The sequence below is a fragment of the Anas platyrhynchos genome, chromosome 5, assembly GCF_047663525.1.
Source record: "Anas platyrhynchos isolate ZD024472 breed Pekin duck chromosome 5, IASCAAS_PekinDuck_T2T, whole genome shotgun sequence".
In the NCBI taxonomy this organism is placed as follows: domain Eukaryota; kingdom Metazoa; phylum Chordata; class Aves; order Anseriformes; family Anatidae; genus Anas; species Anas platyrhynchos.
This window is the reverse complement of record NC_092591.1, coordinates 29447773-29463257: the sequence shown is the minus strand read 5'-3', so window position 1 is coordinate 29463257 and position 15485 is coordinate 29447773. Positions and strand designations below refer to the sequence as shown.

The window sequence follows — 15485 nt, the reverse complement described above, 5'->3', positions numbered from 1 at the left end:
AGGCTACGCTACATCACGAACACATGACATTTAGGCCAAGCAGCATTCAGTGGAAATGAGTAGAAATTAAAGAGGAGAACACTTGGTTTAGGGCAGTGCAAAAGCCTAAGCAAAAACAGAAGGGGGAGAAGTGATGTTTCATACTAACTAGGGGAAAAAGAAAGCATTGTTCTACTAAAACCCTTCCTATATTCTCCAGAAAGCAATCATATATGTGGACAGGAAAAAAGGAAATGAAATGTGAAAGCTCTGAACGTACTCAGTATCTTTAACATCTACCAACCTCATATCATAAACATATAACATTTACTACTCAGTAAAAACACTAGGTAGTTGTATGAGTAAAAAAATAAAAAAATAAAAAATAGATTTTGTTTGTGGTTTCTATGTTAGCAGATGGATCAAATTAACTCCTGTTTTAACTAAGTACTTTTAAATGCATTTTACTCCAAATCTCACTGCAGGGATAAATTTGATAAGCTCTGTAAAGTAAGTTCTGAATCTTTTTTGGTTTTGTTGTTGTTGAGCCAGCAGAATGGCATTTACATCTTGCTTTGAAGTTAATATAAAGTCTATGCCTATAAAGATGAGATAGCATTCAATATCATGTTTTTACTTATGTTCAGCTATCAAGATTAAGTGCTTTGAGGCAAAAAGCAAGTTTGACATTTACTGCATGTTTGAAAACGTCCTAACACAATCAAACTTCCAGTTATTTGGAACGTCTACACATAACCTCAATGTAAAAGTAACAAATACTGAGGTTTTATAGCCTAGGTTTAACAATGGCCTCAAAGGACCTGGACAAGACCTGTGTAACACAAAGACTGCAAAGAACACAAATGTGAGCTTATGGAAAGGAAAGCACATCCTTTCTACTGTCAAATGAGCAGTAAGCATTGATCACCAGCTGGCCAAAGCTGACTACTAGTGCTTCATCTGAAAGACAACATGAACACACAGGAGAGATATTTGCAGGGTACCTGAAGCTTCTCAGGGTTTTTATGTAAACAGGAATAGGCCACAGCTTATAAAGGAATGGGCTAAAGTTACGCCAGGGGAGTTTTAGGTTAGATGTTAGGAAGAATTTCTTTACTGAAAGGGTTGTTAGGCACTGGAACGGGCTGCCCAGGGAGGTGGTGGAGTCACCATCCCTGGAAGTCTTCAAAAGACGTTTAGATGTAGAGCTTAGGGATATGGTTTAGTGGGGACTGTTAGTGTTAGGTTAGAGGTTGGACTCGATGATCTTGAGGTCTCTTCCAACCTAGAAATTCTGTGAAAGGGTATTTCTGAAATAAAACATACATCAGGTGGAATGAACCCATTCACCTTAAAGCTTGTTTGCATATGGAACATGTTTTTGTTCTCCAAATGCTCCCCAACAAAGGCTTTCAAAATCTTTCCATAAGCTGGGCCTCCCTCGCAGTGTGGAGTTGATTTGAAAGGCTTACCCACACCAACTCTACTGGCTTCTGTACCATAAAAACAGTAATCGACCGCAATAATCTGCAAGGCAACTATACTTGCAAGATGGTATAGAAGTCTGTACCACTGCAGCATCAAGGCATTCTGATATTGTAAGCAGAAGGTAAATGGATTAGCTTTCTAGACAATAAAAAGAAAAAAGGTCTATCTACACCAAATGCCTTATCAAAAGTTCAGTCTTTCTAATGTAGTTCTAAAAGCCCTCACTGTGGGGACAGGAAACACTTTAGAGTTAAGAGATAAAATACGCTTAGAACCAAGTCCAGAATGACTTAAGTTTTCACCCACTACCCTGACCACTTAAAAAGAAAAACCAAACAACCAAAAAAAAAAAGTGTGCACACACAAATCCACACTAGTTTCCTTACAGCTCACCACCAATAAACAAAAAATGTTTGAGACAGCTATGGACGAGATTTAAGATGACTTTCCTCGGAGCTTTAAGAAGACTGAAGATCAATCCATTAAGTTTCTTTAGAAATCCTAATTAAAATGAGCTTCATAGACATCAAGTAGTCTTTTAACAGAGGACAAATGGACCCTCTGCATAGTGTGAGAACCACAGCTAGATTTAAAGTTATAAAGATATTCAGCAGGCCAAAGTGATCTAGCAAAAAACATACATTCCCTGCTAACCTGGACTTCCAAAACATTTACAACCTTGCTGTTCCTTGTTCCCTTCATTCTCCAAGAAAAATTAGGACAAGTTCTGGAAGTGTATGATAATTTTTCTTCCATGCTGAAGCATATTGTAGTCTGATCTTCCTTGCCTTACTTACCATCAGACGTGCTCAGTTCTTTTAGTCACATAGTAGCTTAGCTTCAGTGTCTGCTCCAGGACAGATGATCCTCTGGGATTATTGTTTATGTCCTTTAAGCTCTAGAATCCTAAAAAAACATAAATGAAAAGTCTAAGCTTGAATACTACCAAGTGTCCAAGAAGCATGTGGCCTTTTACACATCCTTTTACTCAAAAAAGGAAATTCTAGGGGACCATGATGTGATTTTCATCCCTAAACTATCAAGCCACTGATCTGAAATAAGCAGAAGCCAGAAATTACATTACCAAGAAGGAGAAATGTTTAATGTTATGATAACATCATTAGTCTGGTACACTGTTTATGGTTCATGTTTATCATCACTGCTCTGGCCCAGATCACTTTCTTTTGGAAAATAATCTGGTAGCAGCCTGCAAATTCCTTGAACAGTAGTAGACAGAAGCGCATCCATGTGTACTTTGTCCTCTCCTAAGGCTGGGATCCTGTAAGCAGTGTCTGAAAGCAGCTACACCTGGAAGCACGTTCAACAGGTATTTGACCTCTGCTTTACTGATCTGCTCAGCTTTTTGCAAATGATGGGACTGGAGGAAGCACAGAAAGGAGATGAAGTATATTCCTGTGTTATGCTGGCCCACCTACTTTTGTTTATTACCTGCATACAGGAACTGTGATCCATCCAAAACCTGCAGCTGAAATCACAGTGACTGATTGCACTAAGATCTCAGAGTCCTTAAAGGTCTGAGAGTATCTAGGGAGCTAACTGAACAAATAATTTGGAAATGGTCCATCATAGCCTTAGACATTTTGTGCCACACCATGCCACTCAAAGCATAGCAAAAAACATAGGTAAAAGAGGGCCATGCAGGCATGTAGTTTAAAAAAATATATATTATTTTATATATATATATATAAATAAATCCCCTCTAACAAAGTGCAAGGACTTTTTCCTCCTTTACAAATTCTACCAAGAGTGAGGCCAAAGCTGTGTTTTGTTTATCCAGAGGATACAGTGCTCTTCGTCCAAATCTTACGTGGTGCACCATTGATTTCTAAAGCACATTCATCCAAAGCCCACGGAAACCAATACAACTATTTCTACTGATGCCAACACACTTTGCATCATAAGCCCAATCAGGATGCCTCCTGAAGAACAAGAATAAAGAAGAGAGCTAAATCCTGAAAGTACACTCTCTTACAGAGCTCTTGTTGAAATCAGGTAGTTCATTTTACTCAAAATTGGAAAGACCAGTTTTGAGTAGGCTAACAAACTGAAGTCCACCTAGAAATGCAACCTTCACCTCTGACACAAGGACATGAGGTGACCACTGCATACAGGTAAGCATGTCTGTGCGTTAAAGAAAAAATATATTTTTATTTATAATAATGCAAGTCACATTCTTAGAAGACACCAGGATATAACAGGACAGCAGCCAGGTAAAACAAAGTTGGAGTCAGCTACAAAACATAACTTTAATACAGCATATCTTAGCATTAAGGAATCTTCTGCTATGCAGGGTAATGGACTGCTAAGTCAAAGAAACTTACTGTAAAGCCTCGGTACAGCATCTTTCACTTGTAATACAAACATAGCATGGAAGAACTATATAGGCCCAAGAATACGGAATACTGTCTGTGTACAGTGTGTGTCAAAACGTAATCCAAATGTTATTCCTAAAACCAGAAAAAAAAGAGTAAGATTCACAGACCATATTATATTTTTATATAATATAAAAAAATATAAGACCCTTGGAAATACCTCTCCCTCCCTCCCAGGAAAAATATGAGAAATGATTATTTTTGTAAGTGTTTTTATTAAGTTTGTTTGCCAGTATGTTTTCCAAAGTCAAAGCTCTAACACTGCAAAGATGTCTTGCAGGCAAGTCCGAAGGGGCGACAGAATTCTTTTACAGAGCAGATGTCATTCAAAGCAGCTAAGTCCCATAGAAAGACAGGACGGATAGTTCTAAGTCCACCATCACCACCCTCATTGCTCCACTGAGGCAATAACATAATTGCCAGCACTAAGCAACAGTTCCAGAGTACGAGGCTTTGCAATATGCTCACTGCAATCCAGCAGCCTGTCCATGAGGTGCAGAACCAAGAGGTAAGTGGATTTCATGACTTGCTACTGATAGCCAAATTATATGCCCATCTACCAAGTAATTTATTGAAAGATGCTCAGCGTCTCTATACCGCTCCCTTTCCATTCCTATAAAGGGCTCTGGTGTGTCAACACGTAAGCCCGGTGTAGAAAGTTACTCCTTCAGTTAGGTGGAAGTGCAATCTACTCTGTATGCTCTCAGCGCAATGCAAACAGAAAACATCGCTAAAATTCAAGCAAAAAACACTTAATGCTTTTACAAAAGCAGAATAAGAATGCGTATGTGTAGTTTCTGTGCTGACATGAAGGAATGGTCGCACATACGAGTTTTTAACATAAACCTATTTGCAGTGACAGCAGCCAAAAAAGCTGTTCTTTGACCTTCCCTAGTGCCTGCAGTTCACCATAATATTTGAACACTGGTATAAAAGTCTTCTTTACATCCACTGCTGTGCAAGAAACCTGGCAATGTGACATTTCTAGAGAGGCCAAATGAAGAATTAATGCTGAAGATGCAGGCATGGGGCCTATATCTCTAAGTCCTTGGTGCTTCTAGTGAGAGTTCCCCCTTTTAAGCCATTTGCAACTCTTGTAGTCTGCCTTCAGTGTAGATGCCTTGCCAGACTACACATTGTGAAGGACTCCAACTGGTGAAGGAAGTAAGCCTATCTATTGCCTCACTTGCTCCATCTTTCTGTCTCTCCTACAACATGTCAACACTCAGAAGAAAATACTACAAAACAAGGACAGTTTGGAGTCAGTCCTCTCTCTGACAACACAAAATCTTATTCTCAAACACCTTACAAATCCTGCAGTTATCAAAACTGGTGTGAGAGCAATAATAAGACTTGATAGAATTTTGTACCTACTTGGCAGTGATCTAGACAAAATGTGCTGCTATGCACCCATGACTATGAGAAAAAACCTTGGAGGCTGAATAATTTTACCAACAGCTAGTCACCTGAAATACTACATTGAATGTAGCTGCCCAACCAAGCCCTTGCTTTTAAAACTCTCACATGTCCTGTGTTACATTGACACAAACCGATAAAACTAGTCACACACTTACTCATGTGCATAAGTGCCAGCAGAAACAGGCTCTGAGTTAAGATAGGAATTCAGCACATCATTTTAACCTGTGTGAAACCTCTAGAGGATGTGTCACAGCAAACTGATAAGCAATTGCTGAACTACTGGTACCACGTACTCAGCAGCACATCCAGACTACTTTATCGAAGTTGAAGGGACTTTACTTTTTACTCAGTACCAGCAAGACCCCAATTTCTGCTAAATTCCCAGGTTAATTTTTGCCAAAATCTCTGGCATAGTCTGCCCAGACACCAGCAAAAGTTGTGCACATCATTACCTGGGCACTGACAAAGCAGCAGAGAAGGTTGATGTGCAGGAGCATCACCACAGATCAATAACACAAATCTAAAGAGTGGAACACAACGATATAATGGTTTATTGCTGGTTCTTCCCTGTTTTGTAAAGGACACAGAATCTAGTCCAACAAATACATCTATCAGGCAATCTGTAGCAATGTTGTGTTGTAAGATGTTCCCTCCCTACATCTACAACCCCTAATCAGCAAGAAGTACTTTGTTACAGACATCTCAACAAAGTAGTTTTTAACAAAGGGTGTAAAGCATTTCCCTAAAAAGCCACACACTCTCCAACCTTTTGTCCTTACGTTCACTTTTTCCGCCTTAAGAATGGACAAACCTGAAGACAGAGACAAGTCTCTTGGGAGAGACGAGCAGGAATGTGTTATTAAACTAAAGCATCCATGTTAAGTGCTTTCCATCTTGGGACCAGAAAAACAAGTTAATTAACCAGCTGAGCGTACTGCACAGTTTATATGATGCAGACTACCTGTAGACTCTCACCCCAGCCATTCCAAACAACTTGTAACTGCTGGTCCACATAACAGCTTTTTTTTTGCTAGTAAAATTTTGTTAGTAGAAGTAAGGTAACTGGAATGAGGGATCTGGATGCCAACTTTCACAGAGATGAACAAAGAAGAAACAGGTTTTTAAAATGGGGACAGAGAAAATAGAGACCAATCTATTATACAGGCTACTGAACATCTCTGTAAGGGAAATCTGGCTTTCCTGATTACTGGTCTTTAATTCAGAAATGCACTTGTCATCAAATGGAAAGTTATTTAGCACTAAAAGGATACTGACAGACTCTGCTGCTGTCAAAGAAAGAGTCCTGGGAAGAGTCTCAAGAGTTCTGCCTTCTTTTACCTGTTCAACATTGGAACTCTGTTTTCAGAAATACCGTATGCTTGTAGGATGAGCCAGAGATACGTGTGACGAACTTGGAAAAATGTTAGCTCTTGGAACAAGCTGAGATCTTTCCATCAAATACTGATCAGCTGGTTGTCAGGTCACAGAACCTGTACTTGGTGGTTTGAAATTTTGCCTCCCGTTTCCACGGCCTGTGTTTTTTTTTTTGTTTGTTTGTTTGTTTTTTTAAATCTTTATTTTTAAAGACAGCTGAAGAGATGGTCTCCCATTTTGTGTTGGCAGAGTTCTTGGCTCTGGAGGTCCTCAGCATTCCCTGGGAGATTTAAATGACACTGCCATATAAACAGTCAACACTTCAATGCAACCGAAAACTAACCTTAAGCTGATTTAACCTTACAGTGCTACAGAAACAAATGTTTCACCCTGCTCACTCTCCTCCACTGCATCATATTCATCCATCTTATCTATGCAGAAATGGGGCTGCTGCTTTAGCTTGCAGAATTGATGGAAAACTAATTAATTAAGGGTGCGGATTAGTCATCACCGAGAAATTGAAAAGGGGATCACCTTCAATGGAAGCTCACTGTTAGTTTAAATGCAATGTGGAAATGCATCCCTCTTACAGGGATTTACAGAATTTCCCCTAGGTGTTCAGCTTAGTCATGTCTGCATGGGTATTTTAAAACCATGGCTGAGCAAGTATTAAATGAAATTCCTTTGTTACAGTATACTCATTTTTGTCAAAGTCTCAAACATTTTATCAAAGAAAGAAATTGAACCTCAAAAAAGGGCAGTTAAATGCAAGACTTTCCAACAGACTTTCCTCTGGAAAAGCAAAAGGGTTCTTCCAGAGGTTGCAAAAATTGTAAACTCAGATAATCACATCTGATACACAGGGCTATCCTAGTGAACATTTATAGCAAGCACTTGAAATTCTGATGTCACTCACAATAGATATATCAGCTGGTGATTTTAAAAACTTGATCGTATATTAAAAACTATGACCAATATTGTTTTCTGTGCATAGAGATAAACATCCTGCTCAATGATCTGAACTCCTATTTAAAAACAAAACCAAACATTAAGAATAAAAAGCACTCAGTATGGTTCTGAGACACATATGTGGCTGCATTGCATATTCCCTGCCTACACTGACAGTGTGGGAGCTCTGTTAGTCATCTAATGCGCATATTTGCTTGGCACAATGCCTTCACTTTCATATGCAGGCAAGAAAGATGATTACCAGTTTATTGTATTTTTACATCTTCATTGCATGTTCAGCAGTCAGTATGACCAGGCCTTCCCAGATCAAACTACAAACTGTTAGGAGACAGGCAAGTTCAAGGTACAGCCCAAAATTTGGAAGGTTATTAAGCAAGTCTATGAAGACAAGGATGACATTTTAGACTCATGTTGCCTTTTTCCCCTTTGGTTGGACTAAAAATGTTTCGTTTCAGAATAAGGACCTTTAATTATGTATAGCCTTACTTTTGATTTCAACCCCAACACAGATTCCTTTAATATCTTAACGGGCATTACAGCTTCTCAGCCAGTTTGCTTTAACCGTCTTCCTCCACCTCCCTTTCAGACAAAGCTGGAGCAGAACCAGAAATTAGTTTTCAAGCAAGGCTGTCATAAGATCTCCTTGCCCAAACTATAGTAATACACCAGGTAAGTTCGCAAGGATCCCATTCTTTTGGCATCTCTGTTTTACTTAAACCATATAAAACCAAACACACACACACAAAAAGCCTTTTCACCCTCAATATTACATGAAAAACTTTGGAGAAAAGGAGGGAAGCAGATCCTTCAGGCACCTCAACATTGCCAACCCTTGAAGGAACAGCACTGCCATCTCCCCTCCTAATGGCCCTGAATGCTGCCAATGAATATTTTACCATGAGATACTTCATGTTACAACTTGCTTTCTATAGAATTAACAGCATGCAAATCTAATTCCTTTCTAACACACAAGGGGAGTAGTGCTTTGAAGGGAGGTAGCTCAGGCTGTTTCTTCGGTATTTCATCTGTGAGCCCATTCAACATTGACTACTCTGTTTATGTCAAGAAGACTCACGCTGCACCTCTCCACCACAGAAATTGGCAAGGCCAGCCTTCCAGGGTAGCTTGGGACAGCCCTGCAGGACCTCCTCTAACTTCTTCCTTGCTATTTTAAGTCCCACAGATGATGTGTGCTGCCATGTCTCTGCTGTTCATCCCCCAGAGGCACACCAGTTTGGATTCCTGAGGACTGTAGTGCTTTGTTGTATCTGCCGACCACACTCAGAAGGTTAATATCTAGGTGAAGGGAACAGCTTTTGACAAGCAGGAGTTCAGAATATGTTGGGTCTAGTCTGATCTTGTGGAGCTCTGCCTTTAAGTTCCATGATGGTAAGACAGAAGAAATATGTGGGAAGCATCCACAATAATCAACTATCTCGAGTTAATTAGCAATTAATTTTGTGAGCTACTAAAGTCTAGCAAAGATGAATCCTGAGAGATTCTGGTCACAGTTACCCTGATGTAAATCTAGATTAACTCCTAGAGAGAACATCAATCCCCATGACAGTTACTTCAGATTTACACCCAGCTCCTCCGAATTTGTGCACTTGTTTTCACAGCCGTGTGGGAGATCTGTCTCAACACAAATCAGCTCTGCTCTCCTGCAGATTCTGCAAGGTACACAGAGTTATATTTCTGTAAAAATCTAACATCGGTGAAATAGGGAAATTAAATTCTCTATTCTAATGAAACCTCGAACTCCCACATAGCAGTCAAAAAACCCTGCTAGAGAGCCAGCCACTACAAGTGGTCACAATATCTTCCTCAGCAATCAGTCTTTGTGCAGTAAGGATAATTCATTTCAGCAGATTTCATGAAAATGATACACAAAGCAAGCACTAAAATTACTACGTTCTCCTGCTAGGACTCTTATGAGGAGCACTAAGAATACCAGATCCACAGGCATGCACGGCTGTGAGTCCACAACCCTACCAAAATCTACCTGAGCCTTTGAAAGACATCCTTCTATGAGGATAAAAAGAGGGGGGAATGAACACCTCCTGGCCACCAGCACTGCACCATGTGATACACACTGCAGCTGCATCCAAGAAATTTTATATAAAAAAGGAATTACTGTTCTGCCGCACAGCCCTTCTATCAACTCCATGCGGGTCTGCATCCCCACCTCCGCACAACCATCACTTCCCTGTTCCTTTATCCCTGAACTAACTGCTGGATTAAAATGACATAATGCTCCTTCCCACCCACATGAATCTCAATCCAAGTAGTGCAGCACTGCTCATGAAATTCTAATTCAGGTAAGCAAATGTCTATATGCTTCTGGGTGAGGCAGAGTACAGGCCATAAGTAACAAAGGGCAGAAACAGATCACATGCCATATACAAATGTAAGTGCTATAATTTTGACTTTGACACTTATCCAGAGAGCTTGCCAAGTGGTTTGTGGAAACATTATGGAGAAATGCATAGAGACACCATTGCTAGATGGCTTAAGTTTATTAAGAACTCTTTGCATCAAATGCATTTGCCTGACAATTTTTTTGGAAACAAGTGATAGATTTCCCTATACCACTCTAACTTTGACAGAATCGGACACATTCCTGCCCTCATTCTACTGCCAATTATGTTTGCACTGCAGATCCTAACTGGCTCAGCTACTTTCACCCTGTGCAGGAACCAACTCTCCAAAGGAGCCTGTTATCTACTGAGTATTCCTTCGTCACATGCCATAAGTGGTGTTGACAGGGTTCCTCAAGATGATCCAGCAAGCCCTCAGCATATTCTTCATCCATTCATAAGGATGATGCTGAGCTCTGTTTCATTTAATTTTTTTTTTCTTCTCTTGTGCACAAAATCACTCAAGGCTGTTTTGCCATTAAACATTAGCGTGGATTCATGATCTCTCAGCACTGAGTCTCCATCAAAACAGTCTGATCAGCTTATGAGCAAGCATCATGCTAGCAAAGCATATGGCATGAGGAGAGGTAGCCAAAATTTTCATGGCTCCCAGCATTTGTAGAGTCAAACAGAGTAAGTCAAGCACATCCACAAGTAACTCAAACCACAGTAGAATGCACAGAAGAATATATGTCATGGCTAAACAAGCTTTCGTCTTGGGGAGCATTTTGATTTTTTTGAAAGTTAAGCTACTTTCATGGTTAATGCTAGAATTTTTTTGGTGTTTATTTTGTATCTATAAAATTGCTTCACAAGGGACAGCAATACATTTTTATGGACCTACTCTTTAACTAATTTCTCAGGGAAAAAAAGAAGAGACAGATTATACAATACATTTCAACACTTCAGTGTTTAAATCACATGGCTGGAAAGTCTTTGACAACCAACAACTTGAAAACAAAACAAGAAGCATTTAGGGTGGCATGCCTTGAAAGGTAGTATACAACAGCTATGTAAATGCTGATCTTATATATATATATATATTTATATATATATTTATATATATATTTATATATATATTTATATATATATTTATATATATATTTATATATATATTTATATATATATTTATATATATATTTATATATATATATTTATATTTTTAAGTTATAGAACTGCTTAGCTAGAAGGTTTGCCACACAGGCCAGTTTAGTTCTTATAATTAGACCTCCCAATCATTATTAAACATTTATGAATTTGTTTACAGATACAAGTTATGCCAGAGTATAGTAGGATGAGTATTTTAAGAATAGCCATTCTAGAATTATTGTGTTTCTGTAAATGAAGTTGTTTAGAAACAGCTATTGCACAGTGATGTTACATGGATAACCTGTAAGGAGTACAGAAAATTGTAGCATACCACAAATAGAAGCCAGTGTTCTTCTGAGAAGAAGCAAAACAATCTAGCCTCCAAATGTAATGAAAAAGAAGTAAATCCTATAGCACCCTATAATGCTGATCTCCACCTTCCTCCATAAAGTGACTGGGCAGAAATAGAGCTAGGATTACATTTAAACCTCAGATGTGTTTTCTGAACTTAAGTGAGCTTCACCAACATGTGAAATATTAATTAGATTGGTTACTTGCAACTGGGCAAGAACATCCTGCTTAATTTCTACAAAACTAAGTGGACACTAAGCAGACAAACAAAGCAATCTGTCTTTGTACCATATCTCCAGGATCTCCCCAGCTGACTCATCCTCCTGCCTAAAATACAGCAGAATGGTAAAAAGAAATTTTTTACTTTTATCTCTAAAACAAAAACAAAACAAACAAAAAAACCCACCATCTCACATTATGAGAATCAGAATTCCTTTGTGTAGTAGCAAGAAACAGACTAAAAGCAAAACTGGATGCCAATTTGCTAACTGCCATTAAATTTCCAGGAAGCTAATCCACCAAGGAGCATACTGCACCCTAGAGAGCCCTTAATTAATAGTGTCACATTTGCAACAGGCTAGTTAAGGTTGTGTCACCATTTACATTATAAATCCCTAATTATATGTTAGCAAAACAACCCCAAAGCTTACTGAAACATGATATACAGGGTTCCAGTCCACAAAGAAAGACCTGGAGCTTGGGCGGGGAAAGGAGGAGGACAGGTAAGGAAGAAAATGTTAGTATCAAGGTAGATTTGATTTGACAGTTTAATTTGCAAATACAAAAAAAAAAAAAAAAAAAAAAAAGACTAAAAACTTGGAAGCATTACAAATACCAAAAGCAGAGAACATTTTGGCAGGCATTTAAGGCTGAATCTCAGTGGGAAGTAAGGTGGCTAGCACCCCCCAAAGAATGACGGATTACCTGTTTCTAAATCAACGGGTGTTAAAACATGTACCGCTCCTAGGGTCTGGACCACAGTCCCTCTGTACTTGGACTGCTATCCTTGGTTAAGAGAGCTTGATTCTGCTTCCATCTCAGGGCGGATGATATCTATTCAGGGTCAGGAAGATTAGCGCTATTCCATTCCAAACATTATAAAATATACAGCACACGTGAGAGCTTTATGCACAGAATATATTTTGTATTGGATGGAGCGTTACTTCCCCCTTGACATTTATATCTGGTACATTTTACGGTTTGTTTACATTGTGTCTTTGATTACAGAACATATAGTATTGAATTTGGAACTCCTACAGCTTCCAGCCCCATTGGCTGGAGTAGAAAGCATGCCTCTGATTTTTAGTTCTTGGAAATGGATTACAGTAATGAGGAGGAGAAGCAGCATTAGACAGCATTAGAGAGTGTATGGAACAGACACTCCACGACCAGAGTCTGCACTAAGTGGTCTTATATTAAAATATCAAAAGTAAGGATAGTAAAGTCACACCGAAGTCTGAGTAAAGCCACTAAGTGGTTTCAGTACCAAATGGAGGCCCATCTGCTGACTGCTTCCCTCCTTCATTGTCCCAAGGTCCAGGCACTTGTGCCTCAAATGTCCCGTGACACACTACTCAGTGTTCTTCAATGTCTCTGCTCACCCCAAGACAGTGTACTTGTCTCCAAGAACAGCCTCGAGAGAGCCTCTGGCCTCAGTTGTGGCCAAGCCTGTCTCACTCATGACCCACAGCTGACTGGCAGTGGGGCACAGGAGGATGTCCCTTTTAATCTGTTCTCTGTATTATGGCTATGCATCCAAGTGACAGTACAATGTCATCAGGGCCCCAGGGTCATGCCACAGCCTTGTCCCGCTTCAGATGTGCCAACTCAGCCTTGATTTCTACACCTTCAAAGCACTCATGCATGGGAAAAAAAAAAAAAAAAAAAAAAAAAGCTACATTTCTTCTAGGGTCCAACACAGTAGCTCAAAATGCAATGGGAATCTCTTATGACTTTTCTTACAGAGGAAGCTGGATGTGATAACTTGGGTCCTAGGTCTGCACTCAGGAACTCCATACCTTGTCTAATATAGACCTCCTAAATGACCCTAGACTAGCTGTTTAGTTTTTGTTCATCTCGTGTCCTCCTGGATAAGGCACATCAATATTTTCAGTCATCCCTGGAGAAAAAAATGGAGGGCAGAAGGATAGAAGGAAATCAAGGCCAAAATTAAGACAGTGAAGTATCTGGATACCATAAGCTACAACAGAGTGACATATACACACACATGAAACATGGCCACCCTTAACGTACCCTGGTTTGAAAAGCTTACCCATTCACAACATTCAGACCCTGTAAGCCAGCAATCAAGGCACTCATCCAGACTGACAATTACTGAATAGAAATTATACAGTAACTCATAACCTTGCCTTTCACATATTGAGGTCTCCCCAGCACCAGCTAGCAAACCAGACTGTCTTGCATAATCCCCCTCTTTCTATAAGCAGGCTGAGTTTATTAGCACAGTATTTTCATCTTAAGAAGCATTTCCATCAGACAGCAGACAATGCTCTAGAAAGAAAACCATTTTCTTGTTTCTACCATTGTACCAAATGTCACCTTCCTGTAGGCTAAGAAGCCTACTTCTCAGGTTGAATATTCCCAGTCATCCTGGGGTGTCACACATCACTGAAGGGAGCAGACCTGGCTATCCCAAAAGGATAAATGCAGCACCTCAAACCATCAGTGTACCACTACTGTATGCACTTAGCCTGCTGCTGTCACAGCCTTAAAAAATTAATGAGTTCTCTAAGGAATACAGACATAATATTCAAAGCAAAGGAAGCTGCTGCCAATACTGTTTTCCTCTCTCTGGACACCACTTCAAACAATTTCAAAACAGAGCAACAGCTTTTGCCCCACAGCAGACTATCAGGATTCTTTCAGACAGAAAACTGCCAATGGTGGTTGTGTGCACAGGCCTTGATATTATACAGGCTGCAGACCACCACCATACAAGTCTGACCATGTTTCACCCATCCAGGGGATTTCTGCCATTAGGTTTAACATAAGAAAGAATTAAGCTTTACTTTGGGGGTACATTCTGAGGTCATTTTGGACCAAGTCTTTTTTTTTTTTTTTTTGTGTGAAAATGCTAAGCCTCACATAGAAATAATGACCTCCAAATAACTAAAGGAGTGCTTAGTCTCTCCAGCTCTAGCACTGACTTGATTTCTTACTTTCTCCTTTTCTCTGCAGCAGTTACCAACACACCCACAGACATGATATGGCATACACTCAGAAACACAGGTCCAGCAACAACATTTACGTAAAGTCTGTTATTTAAGGGATTAACTCAAAGGAACTAACTTATACCAAGGCAAACATCAACAGATGGGGCTTTCCTTCCGCACCATAATCCTCTAATGTAAATGCGTGGCAGGTGCAGAGAGGAATAGGACCAATTACTCTCACCTTTTCCAGCCCTTGCTTTTCAGAACATTTCTGTACACATAAGACACTGAAGAGAAATGGCTTCTTCTGCCTTCCAATCCCTTTGCTTCCCAAAAAGTACTCCCCACATCAACCAGTGTCACTGAGAGATAGTCTGCCACCAAAAGGCTTAGAAATCCTCAAACAAAACAGATTAAACATTCAGAATTATCATCAATTAACAGCTCCAAAATGACACATGAGAGATTAATACAGCAGAAAAACTTTAAAATTTACACTGGTGTCAAGTCTGAGACCAGTTCTTGAACAACAGAGGAAAAAAAAAACTTCTCTAGGACAAAGGACCAATATAATATAAACTATTATTACTAGGAAGCAAGGCTTTAAATAGCCTGAAATGTCAGAAGGATCTCAGATTTCTACTCATCTCTAGCTCTGGTAGCTTATGAAGCATCAGCTCCTAAAACCACACAGCAACTGCAGAGAAGATAGCAATCACAAGCAGATAGACACAATGTGTAAGTTCGATATTTCTGGAAGCAGCATAGAAATAGTTGAATGGATCAGTGCCACTATTTCTAGGATCAGTGGTGGTTTTAAAAGATACTTACAA

The 15485-nt window shown here is 39.5% G+C and overlaps 1 protein-coding gene across 17 annotated transcripts in view; it reads right to left on the bottom strand.

Annotated features, from left to right (window-relative positions):
- PTPN5 (protein tyrosine phosphatase non-receptor type 5) overlaps positions 1-15485 on the bottom strand; it is an 82520-nt gene that overhangs the window by 54515 nt on the left and 12520 nt on the right. For 9 of the 17 annotated variants that reach the window (XM_072038557.1, XM_072038558.1, XM_038180756.2 and 6 more), the window contains 2 exons: positions 3810-3935; positions 2265-2373 (listed from right to left, as the gene is read on the bottom strand). The exons of 2 other annotated variants lie outside the window; for them this stretch is intronic. The gene's annotated coding sequence lies outside the window, so the exon portion shown is untranslated. The remainder of the gene's footprint in view (positions 1-2264; positions 2374-3809; positions 3936-15485) is intronic. 6 more of the 17 variants (XM_038180761.2, XM_038180763.2, XM_038180762.2 and 3 more) reach the window with 1 other exon arrangement.